Here is a 23,314-nt window from a genome sequence, read left to right as displayed (position 1 = left end):
AGCTGATATTCCACGCATATACCACCGGCTAATTTTTTAATTTTTTGGAGAGATAGGGTCTTGCTGTATTGCCCAGGCTAGTCCCAAACTCTTAGGCTCAAGTTATCTTCCCTCCTCAGTCTTCCAAAGTGCTGGGATTGCAGGTATGAGCCATTGTGCCCAGCTATACAAAATTTTTAAAAAAACTTAGCCAGGTATGGTGGCACACTCCTGTAGGTCCAGCTACTTGGGAGGCTGGGGTGAGAGGATTGCTTGAGCCCAGAGGTTGGAGGGTACACTGAGCTATAATTGTGCTACTGAACTCCAGCATGGGCAACAGAGCAAGATCCTGTCTCAAAAAACAATAATGAAACAAAGAAACAAACAGGGCACAGACTCACAAACTAATTCCCATAGACTAGGTGTTGGTCTTCATCCTGTTCTGAGTGTTCGATGCCCTTGACATGTAGGCAGTATGTTCCCACCGTCACCACTGCAGATACACAGGACCAACTTAACTTGAGCAAAGGGACTGAGAGATTTCCCCTCACTTTGTCTCATGGTAGAAAAAATAGACCAAAAAACCCCCATTTGCTAACTCTCTGGACAAATACAAGAGGAAATGAGTTTGATAAACATCCTCAGTGTACCAAACATACATGTCCTTAGGACCATCAAACAAATGAGCCATCGAGCTGACAGCTGAGCCTCATAATTTTTTTTTTGTTTTTTTTTTTTGCATTCCACATCCCCTATCACCATCCCACCCAGGAGAGCTGAAATTCCCTGGCTAAAGCGGTGCAAATTTATTTAGCAGCTCCTTACAGTACTTTTATTTTATGGTTGCCAAGAAAGCCTCTCTCACGGACTCTCCTTGCCAAAATGCTCAGACATGATACCTGGCAGTGGGTCAGCTTATAGATGCACTCAATGATGAAAAGTAGGAAGGCCAGAGGACTTCAGGCAAAGACACCAGGAGACAACAGACCCTTGGCGGCTAAGGGTCTCCTGACCATAGGGCCTTGCTCTGATAACACAGACTGGATGCTGTGGCCAACGGTACACTTGGACCTGACAGTCCAAGGGGCATAAAACAGCCAACAAGCCAAATATCTTCCCCAGTGCAGACTGCCAAGTGCAGCTGACCCACAGAAACCACTGGGTCGGCTTTGCTTCCTGGAGGCAGAATCCAACAAGGAAATGAAGGTTTTCTGACAGCCAGTCACCCAAGGGCAGGAGGACAAACAGCATCCAAGAGCCATGGCAGATTCTGAGAGCCACCAGCCAGGAACAGGATAGGTATGAAGGACCCCTTACTGGCTGGCTGCCTGCAGGGCATGCGCATGAAGATGACAGAATGGTTTGGAAGATGAGTAATCAGAACTCAGTTCCCTCTTTAACATTAATATCTTAATCACAACCAGGGGTGGTTGTGGCACAGAATAAGGATGGGCAAGGACAGATGGGTCCTGCTAGCCTTATGTTGGACACATGGCACCAAGACCAACAAACGAGTTCATAGAGTGAAACTATTAAATGTTCCAGGGCACACAGTGCTAGGTAAATGCTAGCCATTATCAGCACTGTCACTGTGGCTGTTATTAAATGGATAAAGCTATGGCTCTCATCCTCAGGAAGGTAAGCCAGACACCTGAGCTGTCATACAAATACACAGAGCAAAGAGTAATGAGACGTCTTAGCCTGTCTACCCATCCTGGTCCCCTCTAATGGAAACAGTGCTATTCTTACTAGAGGAATACAGACCCCTATCAGCACTGAGGCCAGTTCCCTGAAGACATTCAATTGTCAGAAAATAGCGACGTCCTTGCTTTGCCAGCGCTGGAATTTTTCTTCGACTTGGGAAAAGCAAGCAGTGAAAGTTGCAGCCATTTGCTATCCCAATGCAAGGCTTCGCACAAAGTGTGAAAAGGGAGGTGATGATGAGGAATGTTTTACGACAGGAAAGAGTAGAATTTACGGGACCAACCTCAGGAGGGATGTGCAGGCTGCTTTTGGCAATTGGCTAAACGCAAACCGTTGCCAGCATCAGTAACGCCTCACGCAGTATCGGGGGGAGGCAGCCTGCCCACTAGAATCAGAACTGTGCCACCTCAGCAGGTCTCATCTGGTTCCCTGCTATCCCCATGAGAGATTAAACCTGAGCCATCTAAACAGAAACCTCTGAAAAACCCAAGAAGACGCCTGTAGTTCAGAATCACTCACAGGCTCTTGGAATTAAAAACATACCTCACATTTTACTTCTGCATTACAGATGATATTGCTTGGTTCTCTAATTATGTTTTGCATAAAAAGCTTTGCTTCTCCCAGTTGGATTACAAATTCTAAGGTCAGGTCTGGAATATTTCTCATATCATCTCTAGAATATCGATCATGGGCTAGACACAAGATGGCAACACACACAGTAAAGTGCTGGGAACTTTACTGATTTCCTACCAATACTGGACTCACACCATAGTAACATGTGCAAAAGGCATCACATTTTCCCCTAAGAAATCTCCCTTGGGAGAACTCACTGGTACTTCTTCAGCACTTACTCTGGCCCCAGCACTTGGTTTTGCAACCAAAGGGCCCAGTTTTCCCAAATAGCCATTTAGTTGTTTTCTTTAAATATCTAAGTACTTACATGTGGAGACACTGTCTGAAGAATGTTTCTAATTTTGTGTCATAGCATTCTTAATAAAAGTCATTATTAAATGTGCAAGTGTGAGTCATTATAACTTCCTAAGATCTTAAAAGTAAACAGAATTCAAAAATCAGGGAAAATTTATTTTTTAGCCTATGTGTGTTATTTTTACTTTAGAAAGTGCCACCACCATACATGCTACCAAAAGTAGCAGATGACTGGACTAACATTCTTCTTGCCTAAATGCTGGACTAATCTTGACCCAATAAATAGTGGCTATTTCAGTTTGGAGCCCTGTGCCACATAGAGAGATGAGCCAAGGGCAACTTCCCAACCATGCTTTTACGGTGGCCTCCCTCAATCTGCTTACCTCCCCTACTCAGGTGGACTTGGGGTGGTTATACAACATCTCATCTGTCTGTCTGATTTCAATGGGCAGCATATTGTGAGGCTATGGGCACAGACTTTGGAGCCTGATTAGCAGAATTTAGTTTTAGTTTTACCAGCTGTGTGATCTTGGGCAAGTTACTTAACCACTCTGGGCTTATTTCCTCATCAAGAAATGTAGATAACAACAGTTTCTGCCTCAGAGAAATTATGAGTTATTTAATGCAAATGGCTTAGCATAGTGCCTGGAATGCATTAAGTGCTAAGGAGCCCTTGGCTATTATTTATTCATCAACAAGAAAGATAATATCTACATGGCCTATTGTCATGATTTTTATCAGAATCGATATTGATAAAGAGTAAAAACAAGCTTTGTAAATTCTAGATAACTACTGCAAGCTTTTGCATTTTGGGCAGGTAGGCCTACTATTAAGTGACACATCTGGCTTATAAACTACTTTCTGGGTAATAAAGCCAGGAGCCAAGGCCAGATGGGTCATACAGTGTCATGGTCTGTCACCAGGACCTTGGGGCAACAAGCAAAATGCCTCCAGAACTGGTTAAACCCCACCCGCCACAACACCCCTGTCTATTGACATCTCTGCTAAGACCAAATTCTGATGCATTAAGATACAGGAATTAAGATCTCTGTTTAGTGTCAAATGCCTAGACCGGTACAATGACAAAAAGCAGGTTTAAGTTGAGGTTCATTTGGTTCATCCTAGACTATCAAATGCCACTGAGTTCACCACAGGTGACTGGTTCTGGCAGGTAGAATAAGTTGAAGGAGGATGAGGGCAGTCACTGAATCCTGTTGCTACTTTATTTCCATTCTGGAGAATTTCGAATCTCCAGAAATAAAACACAAAATTCCTAGGAAGTGAAACAGTATCTGTACTTCACAATGTAATCAAATAAAATTCAACTGTACAGCCAGTCCTTGTTCTTCACCCTCTCCCTGTCTAATTGCTTAGGACCTATACCCAATGGCAGATGCTGGTTTGACACACTCAGTGGTGTGATAACACCCAGATCATGCAAGGCCACCTGCAGACTTTTCTTTTAAAATGTTCACTGTTATAAACAATTCTGTGATAAATGAAGGAATCTTTTTGACATGTCTAAATCTATGAATATTTTTATCATGTATTTTCACAAATAAGCAATCAACTCCAAGTGCCGTGTTCACATTTAAGAATTTAAATCAATGCCACTGCACTGGTGTTTGCCTTCCTTGGTCATGGGGACCAAAGGAGGCAGGCAGAGAGAACAAATTTCAAAATCCTGCCTGGGCTGTTATATGACTTATTTCTCCACCTAAAATGTAGTCTCCATGAGGAGAGGTGACTCATTGCATTCATTTCTATATCTTCATATTTCGGAGTGACCTTCGGTGCCTAACACAGTGCTTTGCAAATAGCAGGCCCATAATAAACGGCTGTTAATCTGAACAGCAACTCCCTCCCCGAACATTGGGTTTGGCTAGGTTCCGAGGAGACCGCAGTGAGGAAGGATTAGGGAGGATGTGGGGGGACTAATTGGGAGCTGGGTGGATTCTGGTTTGTGCTGGGACCCTGGTACCCATCTGGGACCTCTAGGGCCAACATGAAGCTGCTATTGCCTGCAGAGGTCCCCTGTCTTGGGGATGACCTAAGACCAGGACAGCACACTTTGTGGCTCTGTGGCTCTCAAATCCACCCCAGACCAGGTGTCAATCCGTCAAGACCAGTCTAGAACCAAACCGATTCCAAGAGATAACAATGTGCCCTGCTTGGTGACTGCCACTCATGTTTGGCTTATAGATGAGAAAAACCTTTGTTCCTTTTTTTTTTTTTTTTAAAGGAGAGGAGTACTAAAAATTCCACTGACTGCCCAAACAGGATTTACATGAATTTAACTGGCTACTGAAGGACACAGTGAACTCTTGGAGTGGCTTCTGTCATTAAGACAGGGTCTGTGAGCAGACAGGTCAGCCAGGTTGGGCAGCAGGCTGGTGTCCTGGTATCCCCAGCACTTTCTGATAGACACAGATTCTTCCCTTTCTTCAGAGGCAGTAGGCGTGGGTGAAGCGGGGCAGGCATGCTGGAACGCTCGTGCTATCTGGTGACTGTTCAGGTGAGTTAGTCAAAGGACAAGAAGAACTGTCTTGAGTTAGAAAGCACAGAGTCTGGTCTTAGTTCTGTCACCTTTCTGGGCCTCAGTTTCCTCATCTGTAAACTAATGGGATGTAAACTAATATCATCTGTAAACGATGATATTCCCTCCATATTTCTCACATCAGTCAATCACTATATCCATATGTCCTCCTCTGCCCAGGGCAATGCTACTCAAAGTGTGGTCCACAAACTGCTGCTCATCTGCAAACTGGCACTGACCTACGGTGAGGTAAGAGTAGAGGCACAGAGTTTTTAGGAACTTTTATAACTATTTGACAGTATGACAAACTATCATACTGTCATACTATATGACAATATATGTCTGCTGAATCTAATAATAAACATGTGGGCTTCAGATTTATATGTATTTTGAAATTTCATTTTTCTAGTAATTTACTTTTAATATATTTTATAAAAAGTATTGGTCCTAATTGGACGGAAAAAGGAAAAATTAAAACACATTGGTTTACCACCACAGATAAATGGAAGAGACCATTTCTCTCCTGGGCTGACTTCTGCACTCTTAACTGAAGCGTCTCTGTCTCCAAAGCCTCTGCATCCCTTCCTTGGCCAAGTTTGGTGTCTCTGTGCCTGTGCTCCAATGGTGTTCGGTACATACATCTAACGACAGCATTTCTTGCACTGACTGTATCTGTTGGTTTCCCTGCAGATCTTCTCCATGCTTATTTCAGCTCTCTAGCCCCAGAACAAGGTATCTAGCACAAGGCTGGGTAGCCAATTAAGTACTAACTGAACTGAACAAACTCTGAGTTTCTTACCTTAAACTTTGGTTGTATTCCCTTTATCCATACACTCCTTGAGTGTAAAGTGTAAGGTTCTGTGCATGGTGGATGCTGAGGAAATGAGGAAGCAATGGTGAGAACTGCTTTCTGCATCTGGTGGTAAATCTTTTATGCTACCAATCCCATTGCGCTGTTCCTTTTCCAGCTCTCAGTAACAGTAACGCTTACTGTTACTGTAAGCGTCAGCTTGGGCAACACAGTGAGACCCTGTCTCCATAAATTTTTTTTTAAAACTAGCTGGGTGTGGTGGTGTGTACCCGTAGTCCCAGCTACTTGTGAGACTGAGGTGGAAGGATCACATGAACCCAGGAGTTTGAGGATATGATCATGCCGCTGCACTCCAGCCTGGGTGACAGAACAAGACCCTGTCTCCAAATAAATGAACAAACAAACTTATTTCAAAAAACCCAAAACAAAGAAAATTGGGCTTGTAGGTACAAAAGTCAGTGACTAATGTGTGTGGTTGGTAATTAAAAATCCTTACAAACCAGACAAGACAAATCACTCCTGTACATCTTGCATAAAATTAAAAGGTCAGTCAGGAAGAAAAGGAATGATGAAATTTCTTAAGTTCATCAAGCTGAAAAGCTCATTTGATGCTTTGGGTTTTTTAAAAAAGGCATTTCATGGAAAACTCCCAAACCAGAAGAGATGGAATATTACATAGGAAACCATTTAAAAGCTCAGAAAATCCTTTAAGCCCAAATCAAAGAATGCAATTCCCATCATATGGAACTCATTTCTTTTTGAAAGTCAGTAAGTCAAAATTTTTTTACCAGGAATCGGCTGGTTCCCTCTGCGTTTTTTCCAGAGAAGGCAGTTTGGGAACACAGTTCCAGAACCTCAGCCTCATGAGTTCTACTCCTGGATTTTCCTGGATTTTCTCTCTGAGGCTGTGGAAAAATTCTCTTTCCCTCTCTGCTTCTGAGCCCTACTTTAAACAACAAAAAACAAACAAACAAGCAAAAAAAAAAAAAAAAAGGGCATGTGACCATCTGCCCAGTTTCTGGATGTAGTGTATGAAATCTTGTCCCCCGAGCTCCCTGAGTGCTTCTGATCCCCAGAGCCAGACAGCCTATGCTCACGTAGAGTTTGTAAAACACAAGCAAGCACCACAGACACGACGAATTTTCCCATTAGAAAAGGAACTCTATTCCTCAAATTAAGAAACACAGAATCAACTGACGAAAAAAATTTACCAAGATTCAAGATCTGAAAAACATGAATTATTTGAAAGTAGAACATTTCAACTGTCTGATCTAGGTTTAAATAAGCTAGAGTGCCAGCCACTCTGATAAAAACTGCAGTTTCACTCTGAGTTTTACAGCCTTTCCATACAATGTTCTATCTGCCCACAGAGCCTGGATCCCGTCGACACAGAAGTGAACTTGAAGTTTTTGATCTGGGTTGCGTGACACGTTCCTGACTAGGAAGGTGGTGCTATCTCTCCTCCTGTAACTTTCCACTGATGCAAAGGAGGTCACAAGCGCCAGGAAGCAGCAATGACAAGTGTGTGTGGGCAGAGGATCATGTGCCAAGGCGGGGCACAAGCTTTCTCTTTCGCAAGAAGCATTTGTGCCATCTTATTGGCACACACTGGGGAGGCTGTGTGCCTTTGTAGTTTATGCCATAAAAGAGCCAAGCCTCCAAGCTATGGCTCTGGGAATGCCTTTTCTTTCTTATGTGGTTCAGGAGGCAAGGAGCTTCCTTCACCCTGCCAGGCCCTCAGAGGTGAGGACTTGGAGCCATCTGAGAGGCTCTGGCAGTTCTGGGTCGGGGGCTGCCTCTAGCAGGCTGGAGCCAGGTGTGACAGGTGAGTGGCCTGGAAGGGTGCCCTTTGCCCTCCTAGGAGCCCCCCAGGCAGGCTCTGCAGTGGGCCTTCTAAAGGAGGCTCTGCAACATGTATTCGCCCTGGACCACGGTCACCTGCCAGGCATTGGCTCTCAAGAGCAGAACCACAGGTTTAATAATTCTACATCCCAACCAAATGGAGACAGTTAATTATCCCACTTGCTAGTGCCAAGGAAAACTCACCGGCTATATGAAAAGGAAGAACTGATGGATAATACGAGCAGAGGCTCTACTTGAGTCATTAAACCAAAGTAAGATTAGAATTCACTGTGTGGTGACTCTATTTTCAGGCAAATTGGAGGCAACCACAAACTTAAATCCTACCTAAGTCTCTCATCACTCTTAAGTGTCTCCTCTGGAGGCTCCTCCTCCTCCACCCTCCCTTATAAGGATAGGTGGTTCCCTAAGGTTCTGTTCTTGGCTCCTGCCTGGGTTTAATTCCAGCATTCCTGCCACACCATATGGTACCTTTGTGCAATTAGAAAAAGGTGCCCCTTTCTCAAGACATCTGACTGCCATCTGCCAGAAAATTCATTGTCATTACACAAATCTACGATGACTAGGATGCAGTGGCACTCCCTAGAGTTGTTTAGGGCCCGATCTGCCCAGTTGTGCACAGTTGCCCTGCCTGGCACTCTACCTGTGCAGTTGAATCCCATGAGTTCAAGTATTCCCCTAGACAGATGGCTCCCCAATCTAAATCTCTATCCCGACACCTCTCTCTGGAGTGCCAGGCCTACATCTCTAACTGCTTTATGGGCAAAACTACCAGAAGTGTTTCTTCAAACACAAAAAAATAAAAACTAAACTGCACTCTGTTGCTGTCCCTACTCAGTTAAAAGTTCCTTCACTGGAAATCTTGGAGTCATCTTTAATGCCTACTCCTTGGTCCCCCATTCACATCACTGGACTCCCTTCGATGTGAATCGCTCCCCCTCTTTTCCTTTCTCTTCCCACCATTACTGGCTTGCCCCAAGCTGTGACTGTTTCTTGCCTGACCTATGAGAAGACCTCCTACTTGAACTTCTGGCTTCCAGGCTCACTCCTCTGTACTCTAACACACTGCATTTATTTCCTGTTAGTCTCTTTCTCAAAAACCTCTGATGGCTTCTGTTGAAAGGCAAATAAAGCCCACACTTCCTAGCCCAACATTCAAAACCTTCCAGGTTCTCACCCCCACCTAACTCAGTTGCCACCTCTGCCCTGCTCCTTCCCAGGCTCTGGCCCTCTGGTCATAAGGAGTCCTCATGATTCCTTAGCACAGGATGCTTTTCTGCCTCCATGCCTCTGTCCCTATTGCTATGTCTACCTAGCATGGACTTCCCTGTTTCACTGTTAATGGAAAACTTGCATATCAGGCTCAAGTGTCATCTCTTCAAAGCCTCCACTGAATCTCTCTGTCAGCATCCATAGTTTGTTTTGTTTTCTTTTGTTTTGAGATGGAGCCTCACTCTGTCACCTAGGCTGGAGTGCAGTGACGCAAGCTTGGCTTACTGCAACCTCTGCCTGCCAGTTTCAAGTGATCCTCCTGCCTCAGCCTCCCAAGTAGCTGGGATTACAGGAACCCACCACCATGCCTGGCTAGTTTTTATTTCATTTATTTATTTTTGTATTTTTAGTAGAGACAGAGTCTCACCATGTTGGCTGGGCTGGTTTCGAACTCCGGACCTCAAGTGATCTGCCCACCTTGGCCTCCCAAAGTATTGGGATTACAGGCATGAGCCACCACTCCCATCAACATTCATAGTTGCCTTTTCTAAGCTCTCATTGTATTCTGTTTGCATTTCACTCTGAGCATTTATGGTACCATATCTTACACTGTCAATTTATATGTGTTTGGAATTACCAGTAGTCTAAATCCTGAGAGCAAAGATCCTGATTTATCTTTTGATCTTCAGAGGCAAACAGCACAAAGCAGGTGCTCAGGACCTGTTGAACCTGGTAACTTAATGGTGGAGAAATATCCCTCATGGTCAAACAAAGCCCATGGATGGCTTAACAATGGTCTCTGAGCCTGCATGTTTTCAAAGTGTCAGTCAACAAAGGGCTAATGAGTGTGTTGGAGTATGCCAGTCATAGGATGAAGGGCATTGTCCAAACTAAAAACGTCATTTAAGACACAAATACATATTTATGCTGTAATTTACAATCTGCATCAAATGCAATTCCTGGAAACTGCAAACTCTGGTACCTTGGAGAGGGAATGGCAGGATTCAGGGGCCTCTTTCTGGAGTCCACTTCTGTCTCTGCATAGCTCTCCAGACCTTGGACTGGCTCAGACCCAGCACTCAATGCTAATAATGCATTACAGGAATATGAACATTAATCAGAATAATGGTCACCTTGGGGAAAGTGAGAACATGGATGGGAATCAAGTGAGGACAAATGGGATGCATACAAATCTAATTGGTAGCATTGTCTTGAGAAAGTAACAGAAAAAAACTTGACTCTAGGTTCTGACCGAGTAAAACAGTGTCCTCATGTTTCACTCTTCAAGATACATCTACAGAGTCAAGAAAGTTAGCAAGGAAAGACCATTTACAACACAAGGCCTCATATGCAAGATAAACTCAACCATCTTATTCATGTTTTACATCTTTACCATTTGTGATATTGGGACATCCAAACCCACTCCTCTAATCTGAGACCATATCCCCCAATTTCTGGGAAAGAAATGACCAGGAGCACAAAGATACCCAGACGGAAACTGGGGAGGGGTAGACTGACTGCTTTTCTGACACAGTGGACTTCATACATCCTCCTCCTGCAGACCAGAATATACAAAAGGAAGTACTTTCAAATTTAACTGATCATTTTACCCAACTATCAAGGCTCTGTCTTGTTTCCCTTTTGCTGTCAGTAAGATGGCCTTAATAATACTGTTAACAAAGCCACCCTCTGTCACTGTGCCTAGAGAGGAAACAATTCCTCTGTCACTACCTAGAGAGGAACACAACTCTAATCCCTGCATCGCTTTGATTCATGAGCTGTGCTGCTCCCTCCCCTTTGATGCTTCTGAAACAGGAATGTTCCTTAAAACTAATGGCCAAAAAAAAAAAAAAAAACACTTGCCAGCTGCTAGTATAGTCGTTTTAATCAAATCAGCAATCATGGGCATTTTGTGATCTGTGGTTTTTTTGAATCAAGGAAATACAGTAGCTTTTATCATGTCAACTGCCATGTCAATTGCCATGTTAAAGGTTGGGGGACCAAAAGGAAGAGGATTTTTAAAAATAACTGCTTTGACATACAAAAAGCTGTAGATATTTTATGAATGCAACTTGATGTGTTTGGAGAGGTGTATACCTCTAAAGTCATCACTACTGTCAGTGCAATAAACCTATACATCATCTTCAAAGGTTTCCTCCTGCCTCCTTTGTGTTTTTTCTTGGTGATAAAAGCACTTAAGACGTACTCTCTTAGCAAAATTTTAAGTATACAGTACAGCATTGTTAATCATAGGCCCTCTGTGGTACATTAGATTTCCAGAGCTTATTTATCTTGCATAACTGAAATTTTGTACCCTTTGACCGACATCTTCCCATTTCTCTGTCCCCCAACCACCCTTGGCAACCACCATTCTACTCCCCGCTTCTATGAATTTGACTATTTTAGATTTCATACATGAGTGAGATCATGCAGTATCTGTCTTTCTGGGTCTGCCTTATTTCACTTGGCATAATCTCCTCCAGGCCCATCCACACTGTCTGGAATGATAGGATTTCCTTCTTTTTTTAAGGCTGAATAATATTCCATAGCAAGTTTTCTTTATCTATTTGTCTGCAGAAGGACATTTAGATTGTTGCCATATTTTGACTATCATCAATAACGCTGCAATGATCATGAGAGTGCAGAGATCTCTGAGATCCAGATTCCAGTTCCTTTGGTTATAGATTCAGGAGTGGGATTGCTGGGTCATATGATAGTTCTATTTGTAATTTTTTCGAGGAGCCTCCATATTTTTCTGCTTAGTGGCTGCACCAATTTACATTTCCACCAACAGTGCATAGGGTTTCCTTTTCTTCACACCCTTGCCAACACTTGTCCTCTGGTTTTTTGATAACCATCCTAACACGTATAAGGTGATATTTCATTGTGGTTTTCATTTGCATTTCCCAGATGGTTAGTGATGTTGAGCACCTTTTCATAAACCTACTGGCCATGTGCATATCTTCTTTGGAGAAATGTCTATTCAGGTCCTTTGTCCATTTTAATCAGGTTATTATTACTATTATTATTTTTTGCTATTGGGTTGTACAAGTTGCTTATATGCTTTGGATACTAATCCCTTATCAGATCTGCAACTATTTTCTCCTATTTCATAGCTTGCCTTTTCATTTTGTCAAGTGTTTCCTGTCCTATGCAGCAGCTTTTTAGTTTGATATACTCCCTCTCACTTATTTTTGCTTTTGTTGGCTGTGCTTTTGGTGTCCAAGTGAAGATGATTTTAGCAGGGAAGTTTAGGGCTTAGACATGTGCATTCACCTTCAGAGAAAACAGTCTGTGGTCGTTCCATTTGAAGACCCCACTGCCTTAGAAGAGGCTTCGTGGAGGGCCCCTGCCTGTAGGAGCTTTCTTACTGTTCCACACTATTTCATTAAATGCCGGTTCAGGAAGAGCCACTTTGTGACCATAGGGAAGATCAGGCAGCTGGGTCCCTGCTTCTTAGGGTTTTTTTCTCTACTTGGGAGCCTGAGAATAAAGAGCCCCAGGGCAGCTGGTTCAGGGCTGCTTCCATCCTTCATGGAAGTCTGAAGAGAAACTTTCTGGAAGAGTGGCAGGGGGAGGGGTTGGCTAAAGAAGAAGAGAAGATGAGCTTTCCAGAGAAACTCATGGGAGAGCCTGGGGGGTTCACATTTGGTTCAGGAAGGCCAGCACTGCACACTAGAAAGAGCCCCCATCCCTGGACTGGCCGGGACACCACTTACCCACCCCCCGACTTCAATCAGAGCTGGGACGTGCAGCCCCACTGACGTGAGGCCTGCTTGGTGCACCGAAGTTCCTCCTGCTGACTCACACTGAAGTACCGCTGCAATACGGAGAAATTCCATGACAAAAGACAGTATTCCTGACATTTTCCCAAGCACTCAGATTTTCCAGTAGATTACACTGAGCACAGTATTTCTGTCATCCAAACTGCGTAGGAATAGCTCAATGTTTCCAAAGTGAAGTGGAAAAACTCACCGTGGTAGTAAAATTCTAACGCTGTTCTCTTTTTCTCTGAGACCCACAAGGGGACCTATTGAAATGTAGGACTGAACCAGGCCTGGCAGGCGTTGATGTGGAACTAAAGTATACCTGAGGACTCTGGAAAAAGTGAATGCATGACCAGAGCCAAATGCAACCTGAGGACACTTCCTGCGGGTCTGGCCTGGGGCTCCTCACCTTTCTTAACTGAGCTTTAGGTGAATGGATATGCCAGTCCCCTCTGCTTAGAACCGTGAGACAGGAGTGTCCTCATTGGCCTCCACTCTGAAGGTATTTGAGTTTGAAACCCCAGAAAAAATACTGTTATAGATTGAATGTTTATGTATCCCCAAAATTGGTATGTTGAAACTTAACCTTCAATGTGACTGTATTTGGAGGTGGGTCCTTTGGGAGGTGGCTAGGTCATGAAGGTAAAGCCCTTGTGAATGGGATTAGTGCCCTTAGAAAAGAAATCCGGCTGGGTGAGGTGGCTCATGCTCGTAATCCCAGCACTTAAGGAGGCCGAGGCGGGTGGATCACCTGAGGTCAGGAGTTCGAGACCAGCCTGACCAACATGGAGAAACCCCGTCTCTACTAAAAATACAAAATTAGCCAGGCGTGGTGGCGCATGCCTGTAATCCCAGCTACTCAGGAGGCTGAGGCAGGAGAATCACTTGAACTTAGCAGGTGGAGGTTGCAGTGAGCCGAGATCATACCATTGCACTCCAACCTGGGTGACAGAGCAAGACTCTATCTCGGAAAAAAAAAAAAGAAAAGAAAAGAAAAGAAAAGAAATCAAATTCTAGGGAGCTCTCTCACTGCTTCCACCATGTGAAGACACAGCGAGAAGGCAGCTATCCACGAACCAAGAAGCAGGCCCTCACCTGACACCAAATCTGCTGGTACCTTGACCTTGCATTTTCCAGCCTCTAGAGCAGTGAGAAATAATCTTCTGTTGTTTATAAGCCACTCAATCTATAGTGTTCTGTCACAGTAGTCCAAACGGAGTAAGAAACACTTTAGACATTCAACAGTGAAAGAAGTGGGGAGAAAGGTATCTGTCTCTTCACTTCCTTCAGCTCTATGAAATAAAACCACAAATAAAAGCTCACTTATTTCCTTCCATGTAACTTTCACAATTGGTAATTACTTTTACTTGTTTGTGTGCTTACGCTAGAATGCCTCCTTCCTGTGGGCAGTGAGTGGCCTATTGTGGTCACTGCTATATCCCTACGCAAAAAATAGGTCTCAATGAACATTTGTTGAATGAGTAAATAAATGACTGAATGCATGGATGGATTAATAAATGAATGCAAACCCATGAAGTTATGGCTACAGACAAATTTATACCTCATGTAAATATATTAATGTCATACATAAAGGACATAAAACAAGAGGCATAAAGGAAAGGCAATTTCCCCCAATGTGTCTTTGAAACTAAGGTAGTGACTGATGTTAAAAAAAAAAAATCTGTTCCTAATGCTTTAGTTACTAAATTTCCAATTTCTGAATGAGAGGAGAATACTCCATCAAAGGAAAATGCTGGAGAAATTCCCGTCCTACAGAGGGACCCCTCTCAATTTGTAAAAACACCCTTTTTGGTTTGGTTCTACCATCTTAAAGAAAAAAAAGTAGAAATGCAGATACCCCTTTGTAGGATGACCATGCAGTGTACCGTCCAAAATGGGCCTCAGATGGCCAGGTGCGGTGGCTCATGCCTCTACTCCCAGCACTTGCGAAGGCCGAGGTGAGTAGATGACTGGAATTCAGGAGTTCAAGACCAGCCTGGCCAATATGGTGAGACCCCCCCCCATCTCTACTAAAAATAACAAAAATTAGCCGGGCATGGTGGTGAGCACCTGTAATCCCAGCTACCTGGGAGGCTGAGGCAGGAAAATGGCTTGAACCCAGGAGGTGGAGGTTGCAGTGGAGTACCACTGCACTCCAGTCTGGGCAACAGAGCATGACTGTCTCAAGAAAAAAAAAAACAAAAAACACCCCAATTAAAAAAATGGGCCTCTGAGAGTAAAAGGGGTCATGAAGGGGGATTATGGGAGCAAATTTGGACTTTTCTGGGCAAATGATGACATGGGGTCTGACCTACCTCTGCACCAGGTAAGTTAATCTAAGCTCATTCAAAGTTAAAACAATTTTAAAAATAATTCTTCCATTTAAAATGTGTTGTTTATTGAACTCTTCTTATCTTGAACTCTGATGAGTTTTTATATTGAGAATTAATTCTTGCAAAGTAAAGTATCTTGAGCTTCTCCGGTAAGTTTTTGATTCTAGAGTTAAATCTTAAAACACAAAGTATAACACAGGTCACTTTCCCTGGATGATATATCAAGTGAGATATTGTGAAAATACTCTGCATGGTAAGCCCTCGACTCTACCTCCTTCTTTTTATGAAAACAGAATATATGGCACAAAGCACAGCTGCCCCTGAGCCATGCTTCAGAGGTAAAGCGCTTTGTAACAGACTCACTTCCTTTCCTAGCGCCACAGAACAAAGATTACACTCAGCCTTCCTGGCCATAAAACCTTCAGTTTTTCCCATTCCTGCTGCCAAAGCTGAAATGCCGAGAAATGCTGGGAACCTGGCCTGTGATTATACACACTTCATATTTTACATTCTGAAACCCCAAGGAATAAGCTGTCGAGAACAGAGTCCTATTTCTTAAATGGCAGTTGAACAGATACAACGCTCAAGCTCTGTTGAGTGCGGCTTAGTATTTGCATAGGCAGAAGCAGACAAAGACTGCACAGATTCTGCCAGTCTGTGGGCACCTTCCCGGCATATGTGGCAGACCTCAGTTAACTTTTCTCACTTATTTCTGTTTTGTTGTTTTTTAACCTTCTGAATTACTCAACCAGATTCTTACAGGAAAAAAAAAAAAAACCAAACCACTAACACACATACAAATCAGTCACAAGGAAACTCAGTTACGGCTTCTGACGAGTTTGAACCTGTCTGTTTGCAAATGAGAAAACAAAATTTCAGTGTTCTTTAGGCCAAAATAGTATCTACCCTGCTCCCTGGTGCAGCAATAAAATGGACAGCCCCACAGTAATCAGATTTTGGGTTTGCTTTTGTCAAAATTTTCCTCCTCAGTTTTGTAAGTTGATTTCACTGCCACAGTGTATTTTTCTCAATTCCATCTTCTGTGTAGGAGTCAAAAAAAATAAAATAAAATAAAATTAAAAAAAATAAAAATTTAAAAATAAATAAATAAATAAATAAATACATAAAAGCCTGCTTCCCTTCCTCTCCTTCATTCATCCCTTTCCTTCAAGAATCAACCCAAGAGCCACAGATCCCCCAGGAAGGGCTCGAAAGGGTGAATTTCATGACTCGGTGTCACCTGCCTTCCTCTGCTGCTCGGCCCCATTTCTTTGTCAAAGGAGTGTTAAAATCCTCACTGGGTGAACTTGGGAGAGGCAAGCTTCTAGCTGCTTGGATTAAAGACTGAATACCCCCTCTTGCTTCATTTGCAAGATTTGGGGCTGCTCCCACCTGCTCTTAGAGGGCAGGAGCTCATTTTTAATTTTTTCTCTCTTGACAGCATTTGGGACAGTGCCTATAGAGAAAGGTGTTTGAGAACTCCCTGGTGAATAAGCACTCCACTCTGCACAAGAGAAGGCACTCTATAACCACGGTAGAAGTATGTGCTGCTACTCTTTAATCCAGTTATAAATAATGACCGGTGCAACTGCTCTACCTGGAGCAGTAGTACCGGAAAAAATCTTTCTTTGTAGCTTGTAACTGCAATAAACATTTATAAGACTGTTGCATGATCTGAAAAAACTAGCAGTTTCTCCAACAAGAGATAGCAGAATTATTTACAGGACTTGAACTGTCACCCACAGGCCCTTCTGATAAAAGAAAAGATTGGCTGGGCGTGGTGGCTCACGTCTGTAATTCCAGCACTTTGGAAGACTGAGGCATGCAGATCACGAGGTCAGGAGTTAGAGACTACCCTGGCCAACATAGTGAAACCCATCTCTACTAAAAATGCAAAAATTAGCCGGGTGTGGTGGCATGTGCCTGTAGTCCCAGCTACTCAGGAGGCTGAGGTAGGAGAATCACTTGAACCCGGGAGGCGGAGGTTGCAGTGAGTGAAGACCATGCCATTGCACTCCAGCCTGAGTGACAGAATGAGACTCCATCTCAAAAAAAAAAAAAAAAAGAAAAAGAAAAAGAAAAAAAGAAAAGATTGCCTACCTATTACTTTTTTTTAAGGGTTTAGATTTCATCTCTCTAAAGACTTAGGGAAAAAAATCTCTGTTCTTCAAGTAGATAATATACCACCATTTGTTTTTCAACAGGAGACATTCAAATGCAGAGCTTGCATATGCATAGACCATTTCTGGAAGGACATGTAAGGACATGTCTCGAGGAAGAGGAATTGAGAGGCTGGGTACAAGGGTATGAAGAGAATTTAGCATTCACTGTAATCATTTTAGAAGAGCTAAAAATGTCCTTTTTATGTATATGCATTAATTTACATTTTACAATTAAATTAAAGTGACATTGCTCTTTAGTCAATAAATGATACTGTGTTTCCACCCATCTTCTTATCATTTATCTCCCCACCATGAATTCCTGCAGACAAATGTTGGCTCAGTTGCTAGAAATAAAACAGAAATGAAGACAAGAAAAAAGAAATATTGCCATGCCCTGTGCCAGAAATTGAGGGATAACAAATGAAACGAACAAGAAGAGCTCAAGATATAAGCCCTTACGTAGCCATGACAAATGAGGAAACGTATGAGATGCTTGGTGTTTAATGCTGTATTGTCCTGCATACGTCTCTTCCCTGCCCATCTACTGCCTCTCACACCTCGCTGGCTGATTTCTCTTCTTCCACGACCCACCACTCAGTCCTTTGGCTTATTTCCTTTTAAAAATTTTATCCTCAAAAAAGTTAACACATTCTCACCACAATCAGACAATATAAGATACATAATGAAAAATTAATAACCACTCAACCCATCTCAAACTTTTGTTTCTGTTCTACAACTTTCCCCACATACATGTCTTTGTTCAGATGGCTTTTGCTACTACTTTTAATGGGATTAAAATAAGCACACACCCCTCTTTCTTTTTTTCATTTATTTGTCTATCAGGGACAAACCATCCAGGTCAATATATGTAGATCTAATGTATTATTTCTTTTAATTGTTGCAAAATTTTCCACAGTATGGGTATAACCATAATTTATTCAACAATTTCCTTATGGAATCTGTCTTTCAAGTAAATTCATTGTTTAATTTCCTCCCCTGGATCACTCTTCTTCTTAACAACTGATAATGTATATGGAGGATTCACTGATGTCAGACACTGGAATAAGCAAGCCACATGAATTAATTTTCACAGTAACCCCATGGAATAGATAGTACTGTCATCCTCATGTAGATGAAGAAACTGAGACTTAGAGAATTAAAGAGTTTGTACAGTATCACAGAATTATAGTACACTGTAGGGGTAAGTTTTAAATCTAAGCATGACTTCAAAGCCTTGTTCTTAACTGTAAGCCAATACTGTCTCATTTTCATGCTATTCCATGCAATCAACCTGAGTCTGTGGCCACAATCTTAAACATTAGCTGGGTATTTACAACTTTGACATGGACCATTTGAAGGAGTTCCAGAGGTACCTCTACTTTGACATATCCAAAAGTGATGTCCTTGTCTCCCCCATTCCCACCCCTGTGCTCAGCCCGTGTTTCATCTTTGGTAATTCACCCTTGGGCAAGTCACAGATTGACCTGAGAGGAAAATATCCACTTTGCAGAGTGGGCTGTGCACAGAGATCCTTAGTTCCGGGATTTATGACTACCTTCTCTATTTTCATGTGCATGTAGAGGCTGAAGCTATACTCTCAGATAGATGCAGGGATTAAATTCCTGAAATCCTCACAACAGGAAACTTTAAATACCCTTTTTTGAGATCACCACACCAATTAACTTTCTACCATGCTTGCTACTCTATAGTCAGCATCAACAATATCCAATTAAAGACCAAGGACAGGCATGGTGGCTCACGCTGCAATCCCAGCACTTTAGGAGGCCCCTGTTGGAGGGGTGCTTGAGCCCAGGAGTTCCAGACCAGCCTGGGCAACACAGTGAGACCCCATCTCTAAAAATATTACAAAAATTAGCTGGATGTGCTGGCACGCACTTGTAGTCCCAGATACTTGGGAGGCTGAGGTGGGAGGATGGTTTGAGTCCAGGAGGTCCAGGCTGCAGTGAGCTGTGATTGCACCACTGCACTCCAGCCTGGGCAACAGAGGGAGACCCTGTCTCAAAAAAAAGACCAAGTCTTACCCAAAAGAAGTAACATGAGCTATAATAACATAACTCAGTTCAGTTAGCCAACTGCTAGTTCAGATAGTTCTGATTTCATAAGAGAAGAATGTGACAAGTCAACTGGATACTGACCCAAGCATCTAGAATGCATAACATGGATGGTTTATGGATTACTGAGAAAACAGTAATCCTGAAGAAACAGCCAGAATGAGCAACTATCAGGCTAATAGCATTTCCTTCGTTGACAGGTAAACTAGATTGGGAGGCCCAGACTGACGTCACATATCTCCACAGCTTTCTTGTAAGAGAGTTGTATTTTTTAAGTCTACCCCTTATAGGTGGTCCAGAACCAGTGAACTGAAGCTACCGGGAAACACTGTTTGAGTCAACAGAAAGGTGAAATTTCCAAAAGTCGTAGATCCCTGAAAATGGAGGAAGCAAGTTCCTCTTTGCCCATAGGCATTTAAGTACAGAAAAAAAATGACTGTATGGCAGATGTTAGATATTCACGCTTTGAAAGAAGAGGGGTATACAACTTTGAACTCCATTCCAACTTCAAGATTCTAGAATTTTGTCAGTGGAACACAGTAAATTTTGATGCAAATGCCAAGAGCAGGGTAGACCAGCAACTCTGTACACGAAAGTGCAGGCTTACATGGCTACTCCAGAGGTCTGAGGAGCAGTAAAAACGGAGGAGCAAGATGCGAGAGGCCAGGCAGTCAAACCGCCACCTTCCCATTGCTGCACCAGCCACACATCTAGCAAACCAGACACCCCCAGGACACTGTTCTCCAGGGTGTGGGGTAGTTTGCCTGTCAGGTTTCACTAACTTCTCTTTGCAACTCAGCTGAGAAATTCATCATGTGGGAGCATTTTCACCAAAGAGCAACAGGGCACTTGTACCTCTTTACATTTGTACTTAGGAAGTTTACAGAAAAGTACAATTTGACATTTGCAAGACAAAGGAAAAAATTCCCCTTTCAGGGACATGCTGCAAACTATTTATTATCAAAAAGTACACTCTAAAACCACAGTGCACTCAGCTTTTTTTCCTGCCAGGCTTAAGTACTGGGATCTAGGAGAAGGATTTGGTCACAACACACCTCAAAATAGAGCTCCAAGACTAACATGCATGGCTTAATGAGCCAAATGCATGACAACGCCTAGGTCTAATCCGTGGCTCTTCTCTCGTGCCCGTCTACTGTGTGTTCCACTGTAGCAGGAGCAGTTTTCCTGAGGGCTAAAATCATTTCCAGGTAGATTTTGCACTATCAAACCAAATAGCTTCAAAACACATTGCTTAATGTAACAGAAAACACTGAACACATGTATGAATGAATGACTGTGATGGACTGAATGTTTTGTGTCCTGCCAGAATTCATATGTTGAAGCCCTAAGCTCTAATGTGATCGTATTTGGAGGTAGGGCCTTTGGGAAATAACTGGGGCTAGATGAGGCCACAAACGTGAGGTCTCATGATGGAATTTGTGACCTTATAAGAAGAGACACCAGAAAGTTTGTACTCTCTCCATCCCCTCACCACATGAGAACACAGCAAGATGGCAGCCACCTAAAAGTTAGGAAGAGAGCCCTCACAAGGAACCAAATTGGCCAGCACCCAGATCTTGGAATTCCCAGTCTCCAGAGCTGTGAGAAATACATTTCTGTTCAAGGAATCCAGTCTGTAGTATTTATTATGGCAGCCTGAGCAGACTAAAACAATGACTTTGTGACTTCCATAGAACTGGGTTTTACAGACAAGCAGTGGTCACAGCATGAGGTTGGGGCTTGACAGAACTTAACTGATAAAACAGCAGGTTACCAATTTCTGACATCATGTTGAAAAACATAGTATCACATGAGATCACTTCTAAAATAGCATTTTCGCCCAGGTGCAGTGGCTCACGCCTGTAACCCCAGCACTTTGTGAAGCCCAGGTAGGGGATCATTTAAGGTCAGGAGTTTAAGACTAGCCTGGCCAACATGGTGAAACCCCATCTCTACTAAAAATACAAAAATTAACTGAGTGTGGTGGTGCACACCTGCAATCCCAGGCACTTGGGAGGCTGAGGCAGGAGAATCGCTTGAGCCCAGGAGGAGAGGTTGCAGTGAGCTGAGATCAAGCCATTATACTCCAGCCTGGGTGACAGAGTGAGACTCCATCTCTAAATAAACAAACAAACAAACAAACAAATAAATAAGATAGCATTTTTTTAATGATAAAAAGACAACATTTGTTCAATACAGAACATTTGAAAACCATCAAAAAGAAAATAAAAATCACCTATATTACCTCAGACAACCACTGTTGATGTGCTTGGTATTTATCCTCCTGTAATTATTTTTCTCTACAGAAAGTAAAACTGACTGATGGGATGAAATCTTTCTTTGGGTAGTCTCTTCTGATCACAACTGCCATTACACTCATGTAGTCAGTTTAAAGAACCCATCCTCTCATACTGAAAAGGACACTCCTGAGAAGCAATTCTACTTTCAAGACACTCAATAGTTCAATAGTTTCAATGTGGATATCCACAGTCTACAATATCAACACAGAATCACTGGGTGCCTATGGGGGTGTTTGGGGACTAACTGAAAGGGGTACTAAGAAACTTTCTAGGATGACAGAAATGTTCTGTATAGTATTTGGAGTATGGATTACACAGTGTGTACATACGTCAAAATGTATCCAATTGTGCACTTAAGATCTATGAGGGGAACTAGAAAGACAGCACCAATACCTGTCACTGGAACATGTGTTTGATGCTTTTTCCAAAAGTGGTAGCAGACAGAATGTTTAAAAAGTGAACATCACTGAGCATGTACTACATACCAGGCCCTGGGCTAAAGGCTTTACATGCACCTCCACACCACAAACTTAATTCTAACAACTACTCTCAGGTATTTCCAGGACTTCCATTTTACCATTGAAGAAACTGAGGCTTAGAGAGGTAAAGTAACCTGATCAAGATCCCACAACTGAGAAGTGGCAGAACCAAGACTGGAAACACCAAGGTCCATTCTACTCAGGAGCCCCAGCTCTTATCCACAATGCCAGCTCTAAAAGTCGTTAATGTGTGTGCCTTTCCAGGAATCTGTTCTAAGGAAAGAATCAAAGATGGATCCAAATAAATACATATGAGGATGCAAATGCATCACTATTACAGATGTGCAAACATGCTTTTCAGTCAATCAGAGAAACTTTTCAGAAGGCTTTATTTTAAAAAGACTGCTCTGAGTTCTGAGAAAATCATGGAATGGGCAGCTCTCCCCAAGCTGAGTGTCATGTCATGAGGAGCTGTCATGAGGAGCAGGTGGGTTAATGCAGAGAGCTCAGAACAGAGCCTGGCTCATAGTAGGTGCTCAAGAAATGGTAGCAATCATAATGTACTCTCAGTCCTAACCTGTCATCTTAAAATAGAAAAAGCATAGACTTTGAGGCGTTGTTCAATTCCATGAACACCTAAGAACATCTAACACTCCTGTCATTGTCCTAGGGGGTGGGCTTGGACAGTCACAGTCCCTGCCCTCATGAGCCCACGTGCTGAGGGGAACATCCTATGGAAAGCACTAAGGGAAGGGTTCCACAGGATGCCATGGGGGCAGAGGGGGCACCTAACCTAGATGGAATCCGGAGGGTAGGGGAGTCCAGGAAAGGCTTCTCAGAGGAGGTGATGACTAAGCTGAGACTGCAAGGATTAGTAGCTGGAAGCTTGGCAAAGAGATGGGGCAGCATTCTAAGCAGAGGAAAATGCGTGGGGAAAGGCCTGATGGGTGAGGGCACTCAGCACCTGCATGGATTCAAAAGGATATCACGGAGTGGCATTGTAGATTCCACCACATACTGTGTTACCTTGAACAAGTCCTTTCACTTCCCAGAGCCTCAAATATAGGATAATGTCACTTACCTTTGTCTGTAAAATAAGGATACAGTTGTCATACAGAAGCTACAATTGAACAGAGGAATCTATCCTTACAGGACAAATGCTCAACACATGT

General features: G+C 42.9%; 1 protein-coding gene across 6 annotated transcripts in view; it reads right to left on the bottom strand.

Moving 5' to 3' along the window:
- The window catches only part of PRKCH (protein kinase C eta), a 233,293-nt gene that overhangs the window by 31,052 nt on the left and 178,927 nt on the right, over positions 1–23,314 (bottom strand). Inside the window, exon 11 of one of the 6 annotated variants that reach the window (XR_013396298.1) lies at positions 21,358–21,480. The exons of the other annotated variants lie outside the window; for them this stretch is intronic. The gene's annotated coding sequence lies outside the window, so the exon portion shown is untranslated. The remainder of the gene's footprint in view (positions 1–21,357; positions 21,481–23,314) is intronic. 6 annotated transcript variants of the gene reach the window in all.

This window comes from Macaca mulatta, chromosome 7, assembly GCF_049350105.2.
Source record: "Macaca mulatta isolate MMU2019108-1 chromosome 7, T2T-MMU8v2.0, whole genome shotgun sequence".
NCBI lineage: Eukaryota > Metazoa > Chordata > Mammalia > Primates > Cercopithecidae > Macaca > Macaca mulatta.
This window is presented reverse-complemented; position numbering and strand designations above follow the sequence as displayed.